Source organism: Herpailurus yagouaroundi, unplaced genomic scaffold (assembly GCF_014898765.1).
Source record: "Herpailurus yagouaroundi ecotype Mexico unplaced genomic scaffold, PumYag 162477, whole genome shotgun sequence".
NCBI classification, from domain to species: Eukaryota; Metazoa; Chordata; class Mammalia; order Carnivora; family Felidae; genus Herpailurus; species Herpailurus yagouaroundi.
The window spans coordinates 29,385-50,384 of record NW_024423203.1 but is presented as its reverse complement, the minus strand read 5'-3'; the positions used below and the strand labels follow the sequence as shown (position 1 = coordinate 50,384).

Genomic DNA, 21,000 nt, shown 5'->3' with positions numbered 1-21,000 from the left:
AAAAGTGTCTGTATAACCCTCAGATGAGAGATAATGAGGCCTTTGAAGAGGGCTAAGACTTGGACAACCGGTTGGATAATTCATTAAAAGGAAAAAACCACACAGCAATCCTGTTTCCAGAGAAGCTGAAAACAACGTTTCTTTCCAGAATAAAAGTTCAAGTTCAGTTCTATTAAGCAGGAAGTCTGACTCCAGAAATTTTCAGAATGGGTACCAGGTTTATAAGAGAAAGAAAGATAGTGAGTCCACTATCAACTGCCAAAAGAAATGGAAAAATTTAGCATTATAAACTACTAATAAACCATAAAGGACAGCCTACTCATTCACATGCACCTTCCCTGTACCACCAAACTTCTTCCCACCCACTATAATCATAAGAGCAAAGACATCTATAAACACAACTTGTATCCATTATCTATTTTCCAGGTGAACAGGGCTTCTTATTTAGGCAAGGTATATAAATTCTGGCTACCAATACCATGCAATCTATGTATACAGACATATGAGCAAACAAGATTAATTAAATATTAAAGTATTTAAGTACAAAAGTATTATACTTAAAAAAGTATAAGTATTAAAGTATAAAATATTAATTAAATATTAAATCTAACAACATGACAGGAACTAAACTTTTAAAAACCTTTAAAACTTCTGTTATTCAGAAATATCAGGGCTCCTACATACATCATGAGATTTAGAAGGTAAAAGGGAGGAAGAGGCCATCTTCTGTTAGCTGTAGAAGCACCAAAACAAGCTCCATTCACATTCTGGCAGAATCTACTCACCAGCTTCAAAGGGATAAACTTACAGTGAAGCAGCAGTTCTGGAAAAAGGTTAGTGGCAATAATTGCACTCATTTTCTCACTTCTACATCACAGCTACAATTGTATGATCTTCAAACTAAAAGTCTCATTGGATCCCTGACTTTCATTCTTCCAGGCTTTCAAATGATTTTGTATGCACCAAATTTCTTTTCAGAGTAACATACCTAGACTGGTTTCTATTTCCTCTACTAAAATCTTAAGATGTTCAGAAAAGAAAGAAATAAAACCTCAAAATGGGAATCTAAGATTTATTATTTGGTGTGGTGTGGGTCAAAAGACAGTGATAATTTTTTTTAAATGTGAAGATATGGGGGCGCCTGGGTGGCGCAGTCGGTTAAGCGTCCGACTTCAGCCAGGTCACGATCTCGCGGTCCGTGAGTTCGAGCCCCGCGTCAGGCTCTGGGCTGATGGCTCAGAGCCTGGAGCCTGTTTCCGGTTCTGTGCCTTCCTCTCTCTCTGCCCCTCCCCCGTTCATGCTCTGTCTCTCTCTGTCCCAAAAATAAATAAACGTTGAAAAAAAAAAATTTAAATGTGTATTTATTTATTTTGAGAGACAGAGAAAGCACATGCATATGACCGTGGGACGGGCAGAGTGAGAATGTGTGATAGGGAGAGACAGAATCCCAAGCCAACTCTGCACTGTCAGTGCAAAGCTCAATGTGGGGCTTGATCCCACGACCCTATCATGACCTGAGCCAAAATCAAGAGTGGACACTTAACTGAATCACCCAGGCACCCCAACAGTGATGATTTTATTACCAGTGGAAAATAAGACATCGGTATTCCCAGGCATGCATGGTAAAAGAGTTACTTATATTACCACATGTAATCACATGGAATAAGGTGCCAGTTGAAGGCCAGCGTTTGGTAATAAGTATTTGTTATGATAGAATGCTAAGATGGAAATAAGAAATACTGAGCTGGGTTGTAGCCAGAAGAAGCCAGAAGCTAGCTGTCATTTATGATCCCAGAAAGCCCATGGATCATTTTATTTTGCCATAATTAATATTTTCAGAGATATTCAAGAGAAAGCAATATTGATGAAGAAAAGATTGTGCTTAAATTTCTGAACTTCAGGAGAATTCTTAATGTTCTCATAGAGAAAGGAGAGAATATAGACAAAGGAATAGGAATCAGATTCAAATCAGAATTCCCAACTGCAACTTTGAAGGTCTGGGAAATTCTAAGATCATTTTATGTTTTGTAATAAAGGGTTCATTGATAATCATTCTTTTCAAACATACTGACCACAGGATTTTCTTTAAGAATTTAGGCAGCAAGGATCTACTATAGTATTACATGAATAAAAACTTTCTACATATTTAATGAATACATAATAGTAAAAATATTTTAAGTTAATTTTCACAGATAGTATGTACGCACAGTAAAAAAATTTTAAATGCACAAACGAGTACCATGAAAATAAACTATCAGCTTATCTTTGTACCCTAGCCAGTCAGTCATCTTTCTAGATATAACAAGATTACCTTTTTTAAAAAAGGCGCTTAGCTCAGGGCTGAGTTTTTATAACAGCTTTATTGAGATATAATTCACACCCCATAAAACTCACCCTTTCTGGTGTAAAATTCAGCAATTTTTAGCATATTCAAAAGTTGTACAACCATCCACCACTATATAATTCTAGAACATTTACATTACTCCACAAAGAAACCTCATACCCAATAGTAGTTACTCCTCATTTCCCCTATTCCTAGTCTTCACAATCACCAATTTACTTTATGTCTCTATGGATTTGCCTATTCTAGGTATTTCATATAAATGGAATAAAAAATGTGTTATCTCATGTGTCTGGATTATTTTATCAAGCAGTGTTTTCATGGTTCATTCACATAGTAACATAGCTTTTTTTTTAAACTCACATGACACCAGGAGTTAAGATGGCAGAGAAGTAAAGGAACCACAATTTCCCTTCTCCCTCAAACACAGCTGTATTGAGGTCAGAACACTTGGAACGCCCGGGAATGCAGGCTGCGGAGTGGCAGAAAAATCTCCACAGGTGGAAAGAGACAGCTTGGCGGGACAGAGGTGCGTGTTCATGAATTGGGAGAGATAAAACTGGTGGTTCTGGGCACGGACGGGAGGGGACCCCATCTGTGGAGAGACAAGAGGAAGAAAAAGAGAAGCTGTGGAACTGTAGTATTTTATTTGGACAAGAGAAAAAACTCTTGAGACCATGGACTAGGGAACAAAAAATATGGAGAGAGCCAGTTTCTACTTTGCAAACAGCCTTAGGAGATAAAGATCAGAGTTTTCAGGGGTGTGCAATTTTCTGTGGACTAGAGGGGGCCATGTGCAGGTGCCCGCGGTGGGGAAGGGGACCCAGCACAGGTATGCCATGGTGATCTCAGGGGCACACTGGAAGAAAATAGTCCCCTCCCTTGAGTACTGTGGGAAGAGGGTATACTCCAAGGACAAAAGACTCTCTAGGCACCAGCCAGAGGTCCTTTGTCATCTGGGCAGAGTGGCAATACCCCAGAACCAGGTCATGGAGCAGAATCCTTTAAGACATCAGGTTTTGAATCCTAGCCCAGTGCCGAAGAGGCATGGGAGACTGTGGAACAGGGCAAGCTGCCTGCCGGCACTACACTGTGAGTGCTACCTGAACAGTGTGGTTTGAGACACCAGGTCTGGGGAGGAGAGATTGGGGTGTCACCATTTTTCTCCCTGTCATAAACATGGTGGGGTTTCAGGGAACAGGACAGCAGCCCTCAGTGGAGGTGGGACACACTTACACCAAACCATGCCCCTCCATAGCCGGGTAACTGCTTATCTATGGAGTGAGACTGACACTGACTGAACCAAACAGCCTCTCAGACCAGCACAGCCTCTAGTTCCAGGCACCAACAGACAACTGCCCTGTGGTTTTGTATGGTTTCTTCAAGGAACAAATCAAAGCACACCTGGTAGAAGGTCCAAAAAATCCACCACTGTGGGGAATAAGTTTAGGAATTCCCAAGCTTGCACCAATGGGTTAACAGGGCTAGAGCAGAAAGCAGCCACAGGGCTAAAGTGCCCCCAGCATAGAACAAAGCAAAGAGCACGAAACTGCTTCCACAGGACAAAAGCGTCTGAGAATAGGTAAACAGAGCACAGAGCAGAAGCGCCCCCAGCAGAGCTGAAAGGTAAACAGTTAGAAAGACCTCCAAAGCCGGGTGAAATTGCCTGGAGCTAATTAAAAAAAAAAAAAAAAGTGCCTTGTTGACCCTGAGGCACCATGCTCTATCCATCTTATCTAAGTTAAGATAAACAGACACAGCACCTGGTGCCTGCTGTAAACAGCCATCTGCTCAGCACCAGAATTTTGTTTTGTATTGACCCAAACCCCTAACACCACATATCTTAGAAAACCCCTTTCTCTCACAAACATGAGTTAATGATCACCATTTTATTGTCTCTTTCTGCACATCCATCATGTTTGAAAGCCTTCTGATCCTAATATATACAGAGCAAGGACCCTTACTCAGTGCTCTTGTCTCCTCCTGGACATTAGCCTCTCTCATATTCAATTCTGCATCCACTCTCTTGTTGGACAAGAGAGAACGTCAAACTCAAAGTCTGCAACACACCACTATGAGCAGTGGGATAGAACAGCTAAAGATGCAACAACAGAGTGCATGCAACACACTCCAAAAGTACTTCCTGAAGTGCCAAGCCCTGGACAGTGTATGATCTCTTTTTAATATAGTAGTACTCACAGGTGCAGGACACATAACAAGCTATTAAAACACATAAAAGACAGAAACCTAGCCAAAATGATGAAATGGAAGAATTCGCCTCAAAAAAAAATTCCAGGAAGAAATGACAGCCAGAGAATTGCTCAAAAAAGATATAAGCAATATGTCTGCACAAGAATTTAGAATAATAGTCATAAGACAAAATCTGTGCTTGAAAAAAGCATAGAAGACAGCAGAGAACCTATTGCTGCAGAGAACAAGGACCTAAGAAACAGTCACGAATTCAGAAATGTTGTAAGTGAGGTGCAAAATAAACTAGATGCAGTGACAGCAAGGATAGAAGAAGCAGAGGAGACAATAGGTGAAATAGAAGATACAATTATGGGAAATGATGAAGCGGGGAAAAAAAGAGGGAAAAGAAATTACTCGACAATGAGGAGAGAATTAGAGACCAAAGTGATTCAATGAAACAAAATAATATCCATATCAAAGGAGTTCCAGAAGAAGAAGAAGAGGGAGAGAAAGCAGCAGAAAGTTTATTTCAACAAATTATAGCTGAGAACTTCCCTAACCTGGGGAAGGAAACAGATATCCAAGTCCAGGAGGCATAGAGAACTCCCTTCAAAATCAATAAAAACAAGTTGACACCATGACATATCATAGGGGAACTGGCAAAATACAAAGATAAAGAGAATTCTGAAAGCAACTAGGGACAAACAGGCCCTAAACTACAAGGTTAGATACATAAGGGTAGTAGCAGACCTGTCCACTGAAATTTGACAGGCCAGAAGAGAGTGGCAGGAAATATTCAATGTGCTGAATAGGAAAAATATGCAGCCAAGAATCCTTTATCCAGCAAGGCTGTCATTCAGAATAGAAGGAGAGATAAAGGCTATCCCAGACAAACAAAAACTAAAGGAGTTCATGACCACCAAACCATCCCTACAGAAGATCCTAAGAGGGACTCCGTGAGTGGAAAGCAGCAAAGACTACAAAGGACCAGAGACATCACCACAAGCATGAAACCTACAGATAACACAAGACACTAAATCCATATCTTTCAATAATCACTCTGAACGTAAATGGATTAAATGCCCCAATCAAAAGATATAGGGTATCAGAATGGACTGAAAAAAAAAACAAGATCCATCTATATTCTGCCTATGAGAGACTCATTTTATACCTGAGGACACCTGCAGATTGAAAGTGAGGGGATGGAGAACCATCTATCATGCTACTGGATGTCAAAAGAAAGCCAGAGTAGCCATACTTATATCAGACAAACTAGATTTCAGAACAAAACTGTAACAAGAGATGAAGAAGGGCATTATATCATAATTAAGGGGTCTATCTATCAAGAAGAGGTAATGATTGTAAATGTCTATGCCCCCAGTGGAAATACCCCAAAATATAAGTCAATTAATCACAAACATAAATAAATGTATAGATAATAGTACAGTGATTATAGGGGATTTAATACTTCATTTAAACAATGGATAGATAATCTAGACAGAAAATCAATAAGGAAACAATGGCTCTGAATGACACATTGGACCAGATGGACTTAGCAAATATATTCAGAACTTTTCATCCAAAAGCAGCAGAATACACATTCTTCTTGAGTGCACATGAAACATTCTCCAAAATAGATCAAATACTGGGTCACAAAACAGCCCTCAACAAACATAAAAGGATTGTGGGATGGGCTAAATGGGCAAGGGTCATTAAGGAAGACACTCGTTGGGACGAGTAGTGGGAGTTATATGTAGGGGATGAATCACTGGATTCCAGACCTGAAATCATTATTGCACTATATGCTAACTAACTTGGATGTAAATTTAAAAAACACACAAATATAAAAGGATTGAGATCATACCATGCATATTTTCAGATCACAATTCTATGAAACTTGAAATCAACTACAAGAAAAAATTTGGAAAGCCCAAATATATAAAGGTTAAAGAACATCCGTTAAAGAATGAATGGGTGAGCCAGGAAATTAAAGAAGAAATTAAAAAATATATGGAAACAAATGAAAATGAAAACACGACAATCCAAACCCCATAAGATGCTGCAAAGGCAGTCATAAGAGGAAAATACATTGCAATCCGGGCCTATCTCAAGAAGCAAGAAAGGTCTCAAATACAGAACCTAACCTCATATTTACAGGAACTAGAAAAGCAGTAGCAAAAAAAAAAACAAACAAAAAAAAAAAAGCCCAAAGCCAGCAGAAGAACAAAAATAATAAAGATTAGAGCATAAAGAGTGTTTAAACAATATAGAATCCAAAAAAAAACCAAAACCAAAACAAAACAAAAACCCAGTAGAACAGATCAATGAATCTAAGAGCTAATTTTTTTGAAAAAGAATAAACAAAATTGATAACCCCTTAGCCAGGCTTCTCAAATAAATAAATAAATAAATAAATAAATAAATAAATAAATAAATAAAAAGAGAGAGAGAGGACCCAGATAGATAAAATAATGAATGAAAGAGCAGAGATCATAACCAACACCACCAAAATAAAACAATTCTTAGAGAATACTATGAAAAGTTTTATGCCAACAAACTGAACAATCTGGAAGAAATGGACATATTCCTAGACACCCACACACTACCAAACCTCAAAAGGGAAAAAATAGAAAATTTGAACAGATAACCAGCGAAGAACTTGAATCAGTTATCAAAAATCTCCCAAAAAATAAGAGTCCTGGGCCAGATGGCTTCCCAGGGGAATTCTACCAGACATTTAAAACAGAGTTAATACCTATTCTTCTGAAGCTATTCTAAAAAATAGAAACAGAAGGAAAGTTTCCAGACTCATTCTATGAAGCCAGCATTACCTTGATTCCCAAACCAAAGACCCCACTAAAAAGGAGAATTACAGGCCAATATCCCTGATGAACATGGCTGCAAAAATTCTCAACAAGATACTAGCAAATCAAATGCAACAGTATATTAAAAGAATTATTCACCATGATCAAGTGGGATTCATTCCTGGGCTGTGGAGCTGGCTCAATATTCGCAAATCAATCGTGATATATCACATAATAGAAGAAAGGATAAGAACCATATGATTCTGTCACTGCTGACAAAATACAGCATCCTTTCTTGATAAAAACCCTCAATAAAGTTGGGATAGAAGGAACACACCTTAACATCATGAAAGACCCATCCCTAATGTCATCCTCAATGGGAAAAAAACTGAGAGCTTTCCCCCTGAGATCAGGAACACGACAGGGATGTCCACTCTCACCACTGTCGTTTAACAGTGTTGGAAGTCCTAGGCCCCAGAAATCAGACAACAAAATGAAATAAAAGGCATCCAAATTTGCAAAGAAGTCAAATTTTCACTTTTTGCTGACATGATATTCCACACGAAAAACCTGAACGACTCCACCAAAGACTGCTAGAACTGATAACATGAATTCAGCAAAGTCGAAGGATATAAAATCAATGTACAGAAACGGGTTGCATTTTCCACAAAGACATGGAAAAAAATTCCATGCTCATAGATCGGAAGAACAAATATTGTTAAAATATTGATACTACACAAAGAAATCTATGCGTTCAATGCAATCCCAATCAAAATAGCACCAGCATTCCTCACAGAGCTAGAACAAACAATCCTAAAATATGTATGGAGCCACAAAAGACCCCGAATAGCCAAAGTAATGTTGAAAAAGAAAACCAAAGCTGGAGGCATCACAATTCCGGACTTTAGCCTGTACTACAAATCTGTAGTCATCAAGACACTACGATATTGACATAAAAACAGACACTCAGATCAATGCAATAGAATAGAGCACCCAGAAATGGACCCACAAATATATGGCCAACTAATCTTCAACAAAGCAGCAAAGAGTATCCAATGGAATAAAGACATCTCTTCAGCAAATGGGATTGGGAAAACTGGACAGCAATATTCAGAAGAATGAACCCAGACCACTTTCTTACATCACACATAAAAATAAACTCAAAATGGATGAAAGACCTAAGTGTGAGATAGGAAGCCATCAAAACTCTAGAGGAGAAAAAAAGCAACCTCTTTGACTTTGGCCTCAGCAACTTCTTACTTGACATATCTCTGAAGGCAAGGGAAACAAAAGCAAAAATGAACTATTGAGACCCCATGAAGATAAAAAGCTTCTGCACAGCAAAGGAAACAATCAACAAAACTAAAAGGGAACCAACAGAATGGGAGAAGATATTTGCAAATGACATATCATATAAAAGGTTAGTATCAACAATCTATAAAGAATTTACCAAACTCAACACCCAAAAAACAAATAATCCAGTGAAGAAATGGGCAGAAGACATGAATAGACAGTTTTCCAAAAAAGACATCCAGATGGCAAACAGACACATGAAAAGATGCTGAAAGGGGCGCCTGGGTGGCTCAGTTGGTCGAGCGTCTAACTTCAGCTCAGGTCATGATCTCACAGTTGATGGGTTCGAGCCCTGCGTCGGGCTCTGTGCTGACAGCTCAGAGCCTGAAGCCTGCTTCAGATTCTGTGTCTCCCTCTCTCTCTGCCTCTCCTCTGCTCATTCTCTGTCTCTCAAAAATAAATAAAAATGTTTAAGAAAAGAAAAAGAAAAGATGCTGAACATCACTCATCACCAGGGAAATACAAGTCAAAACCACAATGAGATACCACCTCACACCTGTCAGAATGGCAAAAAATTAACAACTCAGGAAACAAAAGATATTGGTGAGGATGCAGAGGATTGGGAACCCTCTTGTACTGTTGGTTGGAATGCGAATTGCCACTCTGGAAAACAGTATGGAAGTTCCTCAAAAAATTAAAAATAGAACTACCCTATGACCCAGCAAGTGCACTACTAGGTATTTATCCAAAGGATACAGGAGTGCTGTTTCAAAGGGGCACACGCACCCCAACGTTTATAGCAGCACTCTCAACAATAGCCAAATTATGGAAAGAGCCCTGATGTCCATCAACTGATGAACGGATAAAGAATACGTGGTATATATATGCCTTGGAATACTATTTGGCAATGACAAAGAATTCAAATATTGCCATTTGCAACAACATGGATAGAACAAAAGGGTACTATGCTAAGTGAAATAAGTCAGAGAAAGACAGATATCATATGTTTTCACTCATATATGGGATTTGAGAAACTTAACAGAAGACCATAGAGGAAGGGAAGGAAAAATAAGTTACAAACAGAGAGGGAGGCAAACCATAAGAGACTTTTAAATACAGCGAACAAACTGAGGGTTGATGGGGGTGGGGGTTTGGGACCATGGGGAAAATGAGTGATGGGCATTGAGGAGGTATGAGCACTGGGTATTATATGTAAGTGATGAATCACTGGGTTCTACTCCTGAAGCCAAGACTATATTGCATGTTAGCTAACTTGACAATAAATTATTAAAAAAAAAAAAAAACTAACATGATACTATGAAATGTTATCAGTATTTGTTCTACATGAAGATAAAATTGAGAGGTGAATACTTCAATATTTGCTATAATAGCTATTTATTAGACATATCTGTTAGACAAGCTAATGTATTTAATTATTTTTCAGTGCATATGAATGGCAGTCTTAGGAGCTGTGTTTCACAAGGGGCAAGTCCCAAGAAATCAGAGCAGATGGGCAAAGACAGCATCAGTGAAGCAACATCATAAAATGTACAATACTGGATGTTAGAGAGACAAATAAGGTTAGTTAGAGACAGGTTTCATGTCATCAACTCAAAAGGTGGAGAAGCTTTCACAAACAAAAATGCATAAATACCTTCTGTTCTTTTTTAATCCATCAGATCTTTAAGTAAAAAATCATAAGAAAATTCCCTAACATTGTTGTTTCTAAATCTATACAATTCATTTAAAAAAATTAATGGAAAATATAACAAAGTGAAAAAAAATAAAGATCAAAGGATCATCAAGAAGCAAACGCCTTTTTTTTTTTTTTTAATTTTTTTTCAATGTTTATTTATTTTTTGGGAGAGAGAGACAGAGCATGAACGGGGAAGGGGCAGAGAGAGAGGGAGACACAGAATCGGAAAAGGGCTCCAGGCTCTGAGCCATCAGTCCAGAGCCTGACGCGGGGCTCGAACTCCCAGACCGCGAGATCATGACCTAGCTGAAGTCGGACGCTTAACCGACTGCGCCACCCAGGCGCCCCGAAGCAAACACCTTTCTAAACACCATGCCAAGACCAAAGAAGTCTCTCTTGAGCCCCCTCAATTCATACTGCCTACTTTCTATAAAGTTAGTCATTATCCTGAGTCTAATACTGTTTTTACATTTTACATAAATGGACTCACACAGTATGTTTTGTTTTATTTCTGGTTTCTTTGACTAATATTTTTTTGTGTGTGTGAGAATCATTTATGTTGTGTCTATTTGTAGTTCATTTGCAGTGTGAAAGCACATGCTTGAATGTACTACATTTACTTATTCATTTGCCCTTGATAAATATTTTTGCTCTTTCCAGTTCAAGGTTATTCTAAATAATTATTCTATATGCATTCTTGTTTATGTCTCTTGGTGCACATAAGCACATATCACTGTTGGGTTATCTCAGAGTGAAATTACTGTATCACATAGTATTCAAATATTCAACTTTAGTACAAAAAGGCAAGCAGATTTTCAAAATGTAGCACCAATTTATACTCTCATCAGCAATGTATTTAGGTCTGGTTTTCTTTTCTTCTATATGGTACTTAAAGAGAGTCTTGACTCTTTAGTTTGATATCTTATATAAGATTTGAAACAGTCTTTGTTATTATACCTCCAATTTTTTCCCCCTAATCTCCTAGTCATCTCTAGGACTTCAATTTCATGGATCTTGGATGCTCTCTATGGAGTATATGTCTTGCACTATCTCCATTTTGCTTAATAGTTCTTCTTTATTTTTTTCCTCTTGTGTTTTACTATAAGTATCTAGGACAAACAAGGCTGTACCTTCAACACTTTACTTGGCAATCTCCTCAGCTAAATATCCAAATTCATCATTGACAAGTTCTACTTTATATCCAAGAAGGATCATCTTTCCTCCAATGTCCAATAACATGTTCCTCATTTCTCTGTTACCAGAAACACCTTTAATATACATATTTCTACCAATATTCTGTTTGTATTCTCTAAGATGACAGAAGCCTTCTCTACCATGCTCCTCACTTCCATTTGAACCCTCATCAGAATTGCCTTTGATGTCCATATTTCTGTCAACTGTGTCTTCAAGGCAATCTAGGATTTTTCTTTAAAAATTTTTTTTTTCAACGTTTATTTATTTTTGGGACAGAGAAAGACAGAGCATGAACGGGGGAGGGGCAGAGAGAGAGGGAGACACAGAATCGGAAACAGGCTCCAGGCTCTGAGCCATCAGCCCAGAGCCCGAAGCGGGGCTCGAACTCACGGACCGCGAGATCGTGACCTGGCTGAAGTCGGACGCTTAACCGACTGCGCCACCCAGGCGCCCCTAGGATTTTTCTATCATGCACTTCAAAATTCTTTTAGCCTCTACCCATACCCAATTCCAAAGGCATTTCTTCTTTTTTTAGGTATTTGTTACAGAGGCAACTCACTTCTGGTACCAAAATCTGTCTTAGTTTTCAAAGTTTACCATAAAAATAATTAAAATTAGTGGCTTAAAACAGTAGGAATTTATTTTCTCACTGTTCTGGGGGTCAGAAATCTGAAATCACGAGGTTGACAGGGGCACACTTCCTCCAAAAACTCTAGGAGAGATTCTTTCCCTGCCTCTCCCAGTTCCTAGTGGCTCCTGGTGTTCCTGGGCTTGCGGTAGCATAACTCCAATCTCTGCCTCTGTCTTCACATGGACTTCTTTGTGTGTCTGTGTCTTCCCTTCTTTTCTTAAAAAAAAAAATTAGTCATTGGATTTAGGGCCTATACTAATCAAGTCTGACCTTAACTAATTACATCTGCAATGACCCTAAGTCCAAATAAGTTCATATTCTGAGGTTTCAGGTGTTCATGAATTTTCAGTGGACTTTACTCAATGCTCCACACTAATGTCTTTGAAAAGAAAAAAGATAGTCTGGATTGTCTGAATAACCTAGTCTGCCAATCTTGGAAGTGAAAGTCTATGAACAGTTTCTAAATTAAGTAATTTTAACTCATAATATTTCACTAGAGTCCCCACATTTTGAGAGATCTTATAGTTCTTGGATAAAACTGTTGTAATTAGACTGGCTGGGATTAAAGAAAACATGGATGGATTATTCTTATTAAGTTTTATTATGAGATTAATGCTTGATTTGAAATGTGAATTTGGAAGGTTCCTTTTCCAAAGTTATGGTTCAAATTTAATAGCATAGAAATTATCTACACCTTGAAGGTTTGCTAGCTATTATGGACTGAATGTTTGTATGCTCCCCCCAGTTTATATGTTGAAGCCCTACCCTCCCGATATGATAGTATTTGGAGATGGGGGCTTTGAGAGGTAATTAGGTTTAGATGAGATCATGAGGGTGGAGCCCCAATAACAGGATTAGTGTCCTTATAAGAAAAAGAGAGGCCAGAGCTTGCTCACTCTCTCTGCCAAGTGAGGATGGCCTTCATCTGCAAGCCGGGAAACGCATTCTCACTACGGACCAAATCTGTTGGCACCTTAACTTTGGACTGGTGAATGCTTTTATATTTATAGATGTTATTAAAGACCAACAAAAGTAGTTTGCTTTCTGTAGATGAGTAACACACCTTGACTGTCTTACCTTATGGATACATCAACTCTGCAGCCCTATTACAGGTACTTGATTATCTCTTTTTTCCACAGAAATTTATGTTGGGCAATTACATGGATGGTATCATGCTGATTGGGCTGAGTAAGAAAGAAGTAACTAGTTAGGACATAGGTAAGATAATTATATGCCAGATATGTTGGGAAGTGAATCTGACCAAAAATCAGGTTTCTGCCACCTTAGTAAAATTTCTAGGGTTCCAGTAGTCTGGGTCTGGGACATGTCAAAATAGCCTTTTTTTAATGTTTATTGTATTATTTTTTTAACGTTTATTTATTTTTGAGACAGAGATAGAGCATGAACAGAGGAGGGGCAGAAAGAGAGGGAGATACAGAATCTGAAGCAGGCTCCAGACCCTGAGCTGTCAGCACAGAGCCCAATGCGGGGCTTGAACTCACAAACATGAGGTCATGACCTGAGCCGAAGCTGGATGCTTAAGCCACTGAGCCACCCAGGTGCCCTGAGATAGCTCTTTCAAAGAGAAGAACAGATTACTGCATTTGGTTCCTTTTATCACAAAGATGATTTCTACTATGTGTGCCTCTTTGGATCCTGGAGTCAACATTTACCTCATCTGTGTGCTACTCTGATCCATTTACTGAGCAACTTGAAAAGTTGCTAGTTTTGGGCAGGGTCCTGCAACAGGTCTGGGCTGCCTCACGAATTGTTCTTCAACTAAGATGGATAACTTAGCAGATCTGTTGGTGCTTGAAGCAAATTACCATGCTACCTCAGTTATCCATCATGAACTGGGTCTTATCTGATCAACAAAGCTATCAGATTGAATACGCACAGTAGCATTTCATCATCAAATGGAAACCACCACCAGATGGATTTGAGCAGGTCCTGAATATGTAAATTGCATATCCATGTTCTATACTCCCCTCTCAACCTGAACCTATGGTATGTAGCATTACCTATGACCAATTAACTAAGGCCTACTTGAGCCTAGTTTACAGATGGCTCTGTATAAAATGCTATCAACATTCCAAAGTAGTGAGTTGTTAACACTTTAGTCCCACTCTGAATTGAAAGCACAGTGGTGAAAGATAATACAGCATGGTTTTCTTACTATTTTCCCTAGTTATCTACTAGTAAAATTATGACTTACCTGCAATTTACCTGCAACAAGTTACTCTGAAACTGTGGTTTTACTGATCTAGAAGTCATAATTTCAAGGGAAGAAAGCTCTATTACTCTAGTAGCTTGGGTGGTTGATTTTGATTAGCAAGGGTTAATTGGGATAAGTCAGCTCATTGAGAGCAAGGAGGAGTATGTCTGGAATGCATGAGATTCCCCTAGGGCATTTCCTTACTATTCCTTTTCTTGTCAAATTCCTCCTTCAGTTTCCTTATTCTTGAACTAGGTTTATATCTAATCCTGTGACAAAGGGCTCTAGAAACAGGGTCCCTATGTCCTCATGGGTTCCACCCATCCCCACAGGTTCTAATGTATCTTTGCTTCTACACTTCATGTTCCTCCTCTCCTGCCTCCCCTGTTGATTTCAGACTACAGTAAGACACTGTATGATGTCTTATTGCTTATAATAAATTCCTTATTATATATGTATATTTCCTAGAAGTTCTGTTTCTCTGGCTAAACCCTGACTGACTTGATCTAACTTTTCTGTCCTGACTCCTCTCTCCTGACCTGGTCCTGATTTTGTTCACATTCTGTAGGGTTTTAGCATTGACGCTTTTTTCTTGTTACACTTTCCTTCATACACATTATTCATGGACAAGCTCATCAGTTCCTAATAACTCACTTATATCTCCTTTCCTTTTGAAGTTTACCTTTAGACCAAACCCCTCTCTTGAGCTGAAGAGAGATGTTTCTGCCAGCCTTCAGAGTATCTCTAGTTGGATATTTCATAGGCATCCTAAACTTAACATTTCCAAAGATGAATGTATATTCTTGATCTTGGTTAGGACACTATATACCCAGTAACCTAAGTCATCTATCAGTGTCTATTATAGCACATATCATAGAGCTTTGTAATAATTATACCCCTAGCTCCACTAGACTTGAAGATGCTGAAGGACAGTAGTGTTCTTCTTATCCTAACCACTCAGCATGAGGAACAATACATAGTGGGCACTTAAAACATGTTTAATAAATGAATAAATCGTGGGGCCCCTGGGTGGCTCAGTAGGTTAAGCATTGACTGTTTATTTTGTCTCAGGTCACGATCTCACAGTTCATGGGTTTGAGACCTGCATGGGGCTTTGTGCTAACTGTGCAGAGCCTGCTTGGGATTCTTTCTCTCCCTCTCTCTCTGCCCCTCCCCTGCTTGTGCATGTGCATGCTCTCTCTCTCAAGATAATAAACATTGAAAAAATGAATAAATGGATTCATAGAGAAGATAGAAATTTCAGAGAGATAATAAATAAAAACACAGAAGAATACAACATAGCTATTCTAAATAATTTCTAGTGTGAAGATCTAGGTGTATGGTATAATTTTCCAAAAATTTTAAATATGCAGTTTTCCTAAAATATTATTTAATCATAAGGTTTCAGTAAAAATACATACCAGTTTTAAACTGTTCTAGTTTCTTTACTTTTTAGTATTCATTGAATTTTGTACATAAAGTTCTTCAGGTATTTAATTTAAACTAATGACAGTATGTGAAGCTATGAGATTCATAACAGTGGAAGTAAACTTTCATAAACCAAAATGTTTTCATTTTTCTAATAGAAATTTTATAATTAAATACAGCTTATGCTAAGTAACCATAATACTAGTGGAAGAACATATTTATTTTTAGATTAAGGATAGCTACAAAATCTTCATTAACAAGAGAAGGTATAATTTGTATTTGCGTTATCAGAAAAACAACCACAGTTGTCAACTTATCTGGTAGAAAAATAATTAAATGCCTAAATGCAAGCAGAGTAAAAAAAATATAAGATTCTGCCTTCAATTTGCATTAATATAATCATATTCCACGGCTCACTTACCAAATTATTCCTCTCTAAAAAAGCTATTTCTTTACTGTCACACATTAATAACAACACACAATCACTATACCTTCCAGAATTTTCTAGGCTTGAATTTTCAGAGAAACTATGCAAGAAAAATAATTTTTGGAGGGTGCTATTGATATACTGCTTAGACTTTTTTAGAGCTATTCACAGTATAACTTACATTTAATTTAGACAACTAGTATTTATACTTTTTTGTATTTTAAAATTATTCACAAAACTAAATCAAACAGAGTCTTCAATCTACAGGTGATGGTTCTTTTAGCATTATTTAGACTACTTTTATTTGATTCCAACCAACTCCATCCACCAGTGCCCATACTCACAATTCTTTTTAGTCATACCTCCTTCTTTTTCTAGACTTAATTTCAGTCACCTTGATCCTGTCAGGCTTTAGTGAGAGAGCTACACCCTTATCTCTTTGTCCAGACCTTCAAATTGTTCAGTTGAGAGGATATACTGAGACACCTTAATTTATTGAGATGTTTTAATAAGGGTGTGATGGCTATACTCCTGATTGGGTCATTATCTTGAGATTTTAATTGATCTTTTTGGCTAAATATCAGTCTCTTATACAGGTAGACATAATATCAGCTATATCCTCTACCTCTACAAGTCTCTGGATTTCTAGATGCTCCATTCCCTGTCACTGCAGCTTGCAAACCCACCGATTATTTTCTGAGCCCATCTCTTTATTGTACTTGCTTGTAAACTGTTGCCAATAGTACCTGGCACATGTGGCTAACATATCCTTTGCCTGCCATTTCACTGAAATCGGAGTTTATGAGGGTCATTAACTGCCTTCCAATTGAGAACAATTTCATCAAATGTTCTAGCACTGTATAACTTAAATTGCCATACTTCCAGTCTCTGGTAACAGTTACCTTGTTACCTGTTGCTGTCACCTGAATCCAATGCCACATATTTTAGGATTTTTATTATATTACTATATATAGCATAGTATATACTATATATATATATATGTGTGTATATATATATATATATATATATATATATATATATACTCATTTTCAGTGCCACCTCATTTCAGTGCCACCTCATTTTCAGTGCCAAATTCTTTATTAGAGTAGGTTAAGTGAGGCTGCAGTAAAAAAAACTACTCTCAAATCTAGTGACTTGCAGCCATAAAGTCTTATTTCTTATTCTCAATATATGTTCATTTTATGTCAGCAATGTCTCTGCTCCAAGTAATTTTCACTTGATCTTAGCCAAAAGGCCGAGAAGCGATCTGCTCCAAGTAATTTTCACCCTGACACCTGAGCTTCTATCTAGAACACTGTAGATCTTGTGGCAGAGAGAAAAGAAAGACCATGGCAGATTTCGGCTCTTAAAGCTTCTGCTTGTGCATGACACAGCTTACATGTTATGCATTCCATTTGCTAATAAAGGAAGTCATCCTATCAAGCGTGACACTGAGGCAAGTGAGTGATACCTCTTCCAGGGAGAGGCAACAGGTATTTGTATAGAATAAAATCTACCACACATACCAAAACTACTTCTAAAGCTAAAATGTATTTTTATAATATGTATCCTCCACTATGGATTCTTTTCCTTGATTGTCTCTTCTATTCTTCCAATCCCTGATTAAAATATAGGCCATAGACTCTTTCCTCTAACTTTAATATGCATAATTCAAACTTTTATAATTTGACATTCTGGTTAATATTTAATGAAATTTATAATTTGCAACCTTGCTTTGTTAACATTTCCAAAGGCATCACTTGTCTACCTATATTTTTGTTACCTCTAAAACTGGATTAATGACAAAAAAGTGAGTCACAAGATTTTACTTTCTTATTAACAGTGGTATTCATGTATACCTATTTACCTATTATCACTTATCATTAAAAATAAAATATTGCAAGAAGAGATTTTCCTCCTTCCAATTCTTTGCTGAAAGCCCACCTACACTTATTGCTGTTAGGTTTCTGTGTTTACTTTTAAATATTTTCCATGATTTTTGTGCCGATTTTTAAAAATATAGCCACATTCCTCACCACAGTCTATAAAGTCAATGTGAGAGTCCTTTACAACCTCTCTCATTTTCTTTTCTCCTTTTATATGGATCAGCCATATTGGCCTTGGGTTTTGTTTTGTTTTTTAATCTCAAAACCATTGCCTTTGACAATTAGAACATTCTTCACCCATATCATCACCAGGTTACCTCCTTATTTAAGTTTCAGCTCAGATTTTACCTCTTCAGAGGGACCTTCCTTGTCTTTTCTCACTAAAGTAACATTCTTTCCTCCAGTCCTGCATGTCTTTCTCCCTTATCTTATATTTTAAAATATAAGTAAAATACTATAATATGTATTTAAGTATAAATATACTTTTTATATAATTTAATATTTATATTATATATATATTTAAGTAGGCTCCATGCAACATGGGGTTTGAATTCATACTTAATATGAATTCATACTTAATATTATATATACTTAATATCTTATATAATTTAGCATTTATATAATAAATAAATAAATATATGTAAGTAGGCTCCATGTAAACATGGGGCTTGAATTAACACTTAATATGCATTCATACTTTTTATATACATACTTAATATGAATTCATACTTAGTATTATATACACTTAATATTTTATACAACATATATAAATATATACATATATAATATATATATATTATATAATATATATATACTTAAATAGGCTCCATGCAACGTGGGGCTTGAATTCATGACCCTAGGATCAAGACCTGAGCTGGGATCGAGAGTTAGATGCTCAACCAACTGAACCATGTAAGTGCCCCTCTTATTACTATATTTTATTGGTTTATCACTATCTAAAATTATCTTAATTGTTTATGGTTTTTCTTTCCAACTTCCATGTAATCTCTTTAGGACAAAACAATGTTCTCATTCAGTGCTTTCTCCCAGATTAGAAAACTGCCTGGTGCTGAGTAGGTACTTATTATAAGATTTACTTAATGAATGGATGAAACACCAGTCTTCCTAAGCTTCATAATCTATCATCTTAATCACAATTTATCTTTTTTCTTTTCCACCTTGTTGGCCCTATTTCCTCTACCCAACATTGCATGTTGGAATTCCTCAGCTCCATGTCCTTTGTCCCCTTTGTTACCTGCTACTTCGCTCCCTAAGCAATCTCATTCAGTCATATGGTGTCATTTCCCATGAATAAACTGAGCCCTAAATATATTTGTGTAGTCTAGATCACTTTTCTGCCCTACAGAAATCTACTTGTATTTTACATAAATACTTATCCATCATTCTCTATTGTTCCTCAATAACTCTATTGACTCTATTGTTTCTCAATAACTGGCATCAACATCCAAACAGCTGGTCAAAACTGAACTTCTGAAATTATCCTGAGCTGCTTCTCCTCATTTCCCCATATTCAACCAATCACCAAGTTCTGTTGGTGCTACCTGTTAAATATCTCTAGAATCCTTTCTTCATCATATTTCCCACACGGGTCAAAGCTACTATTATCTCACAAGGACTACTACAGTGGCCCTGGACCAGTCCCTCCCCTTTCATGCTATCTCCTCTAATCCATTCTTCATAGACAAAGCAATCATTGAAAACTAAAGCAATTTTTTTTTTTTTTTTTTTTTTTTTTTTTTTTTGCATAACTTCCTAATGGTCTCAGCATAAAACCCTTAATGTACTGGTGCAGCAGATCTGATTCCCACCTTGCTCTCCCTCTTCAAGTTCCTACCACGCCACACCTCCTACACTTCCTCAGAGTATTTCAAGTTTCAGGCTGTCACACTTATCACTATTTTGTACAGCGGCATTATCCGTTTTCACGTGTTTGCTTCTCTTTAAGCCTGACGTTGCTTTTTAGAGAAGCCCTTTCCTAGTCTTTCTTCCCAATCCCAAACACTTGTGATTTGATTCTTTAAACTACGCAGGAAAACGGAAAGGGTTCACACTGTCCCCAGGGACCCCTAACTTTCAGATGTAAAAAAAACCAAAACCCAAAACCCAAAAAGGAACACACACAACAGATAAATGAAAATTGTGTTAGAGTACTCGAAAAACTATGTGTAGGAACACGACCACTGAAAACATTTTAAAAATTAATTTCGGGGGGCGCCTGGGTGGCTCAGTCGGTTAAGCATCCGACTTCGGCTCAGGTCATGATCTCGCGGTCCGTGAGTTCAAGCCCTGCATCAGGCTCTGTGCTGACAGCTCAGAGCCTGGAGCCTGTTTCAAATTCTGTGTCTCCCTCTCTCTCTGACCCTCCCCCGTTCATGCTCTGTCTAACGTTAAATAAACGTTAAAAAAATTTTTTTTTCTTTAAATTAATTTCTGGTCTAGGGAGAATGTACAGTGGCATGGCACCTAACATTAAATCGAGGGCCAGGACCTGGGGATCTAGAGATTACGTTGACAGGACTATTGCCATCTTTAAGCCATTTACTAGCTCTTAACTTCTGCCCGTAAGCGACAATCTAAGACAGGAAGCAGCTGCAGTCTTTTTAAACCGCAGTCGCTGACCTTAGCGGCAAGAGACTCGACCTGCCCTCCCAGCGCCTGACACCCAGCAGCCACAGGCGCCGCTCAGCTCCCTCAGCTCCTGTCAGGACTCGCAGGCGCGCGCCAAGCACGCGCGCCCCAAGGGCCTCAACGCGCGGACCCAAGAAGACCCCGCCCACCCCATGTCTCAACGAGTGTTTTCCCGAGAAAGTGCCTGTTTAGTCAATCAAAGTGTTCTAGTTTCGACGCAAAATTTTACCGGCTAGAAGCATACAT

At 37.8% G+C, this 21,000-nt stretch overlaps 1 long non-coding RNA gene across 2 annotated transcripts; it reads right to left on the bottom strand.

Moving 5' to 3' along the window:
• Nucleotides 1-2,341: 2,341 nt before the first annotated feature.
• Nucleotides 2,342-20,892, bottom strand: LOC121026790 (uncharacterized). 2 transcript variants are annotated; one of them, XR_005788453.1, is made up of 3 exons: nucleotides 20,746-20,892; nucleotides 13,227-13,333; nucleotides 2,342-2,936 (listed from the first exon to the last, which is right to left on the bottom strand). It is a non-coding gene; the product is annotated as an uncharacterized LOC121026790 (long non-coding RNA). The 2 variants fall into 2 exon arrangements; XR_005788452.1 differs by lacking the exon at nucleotides 13,227-13,333.
• Nucleotides 20,893-21,000: the final 108 nt, after the last annotated feature.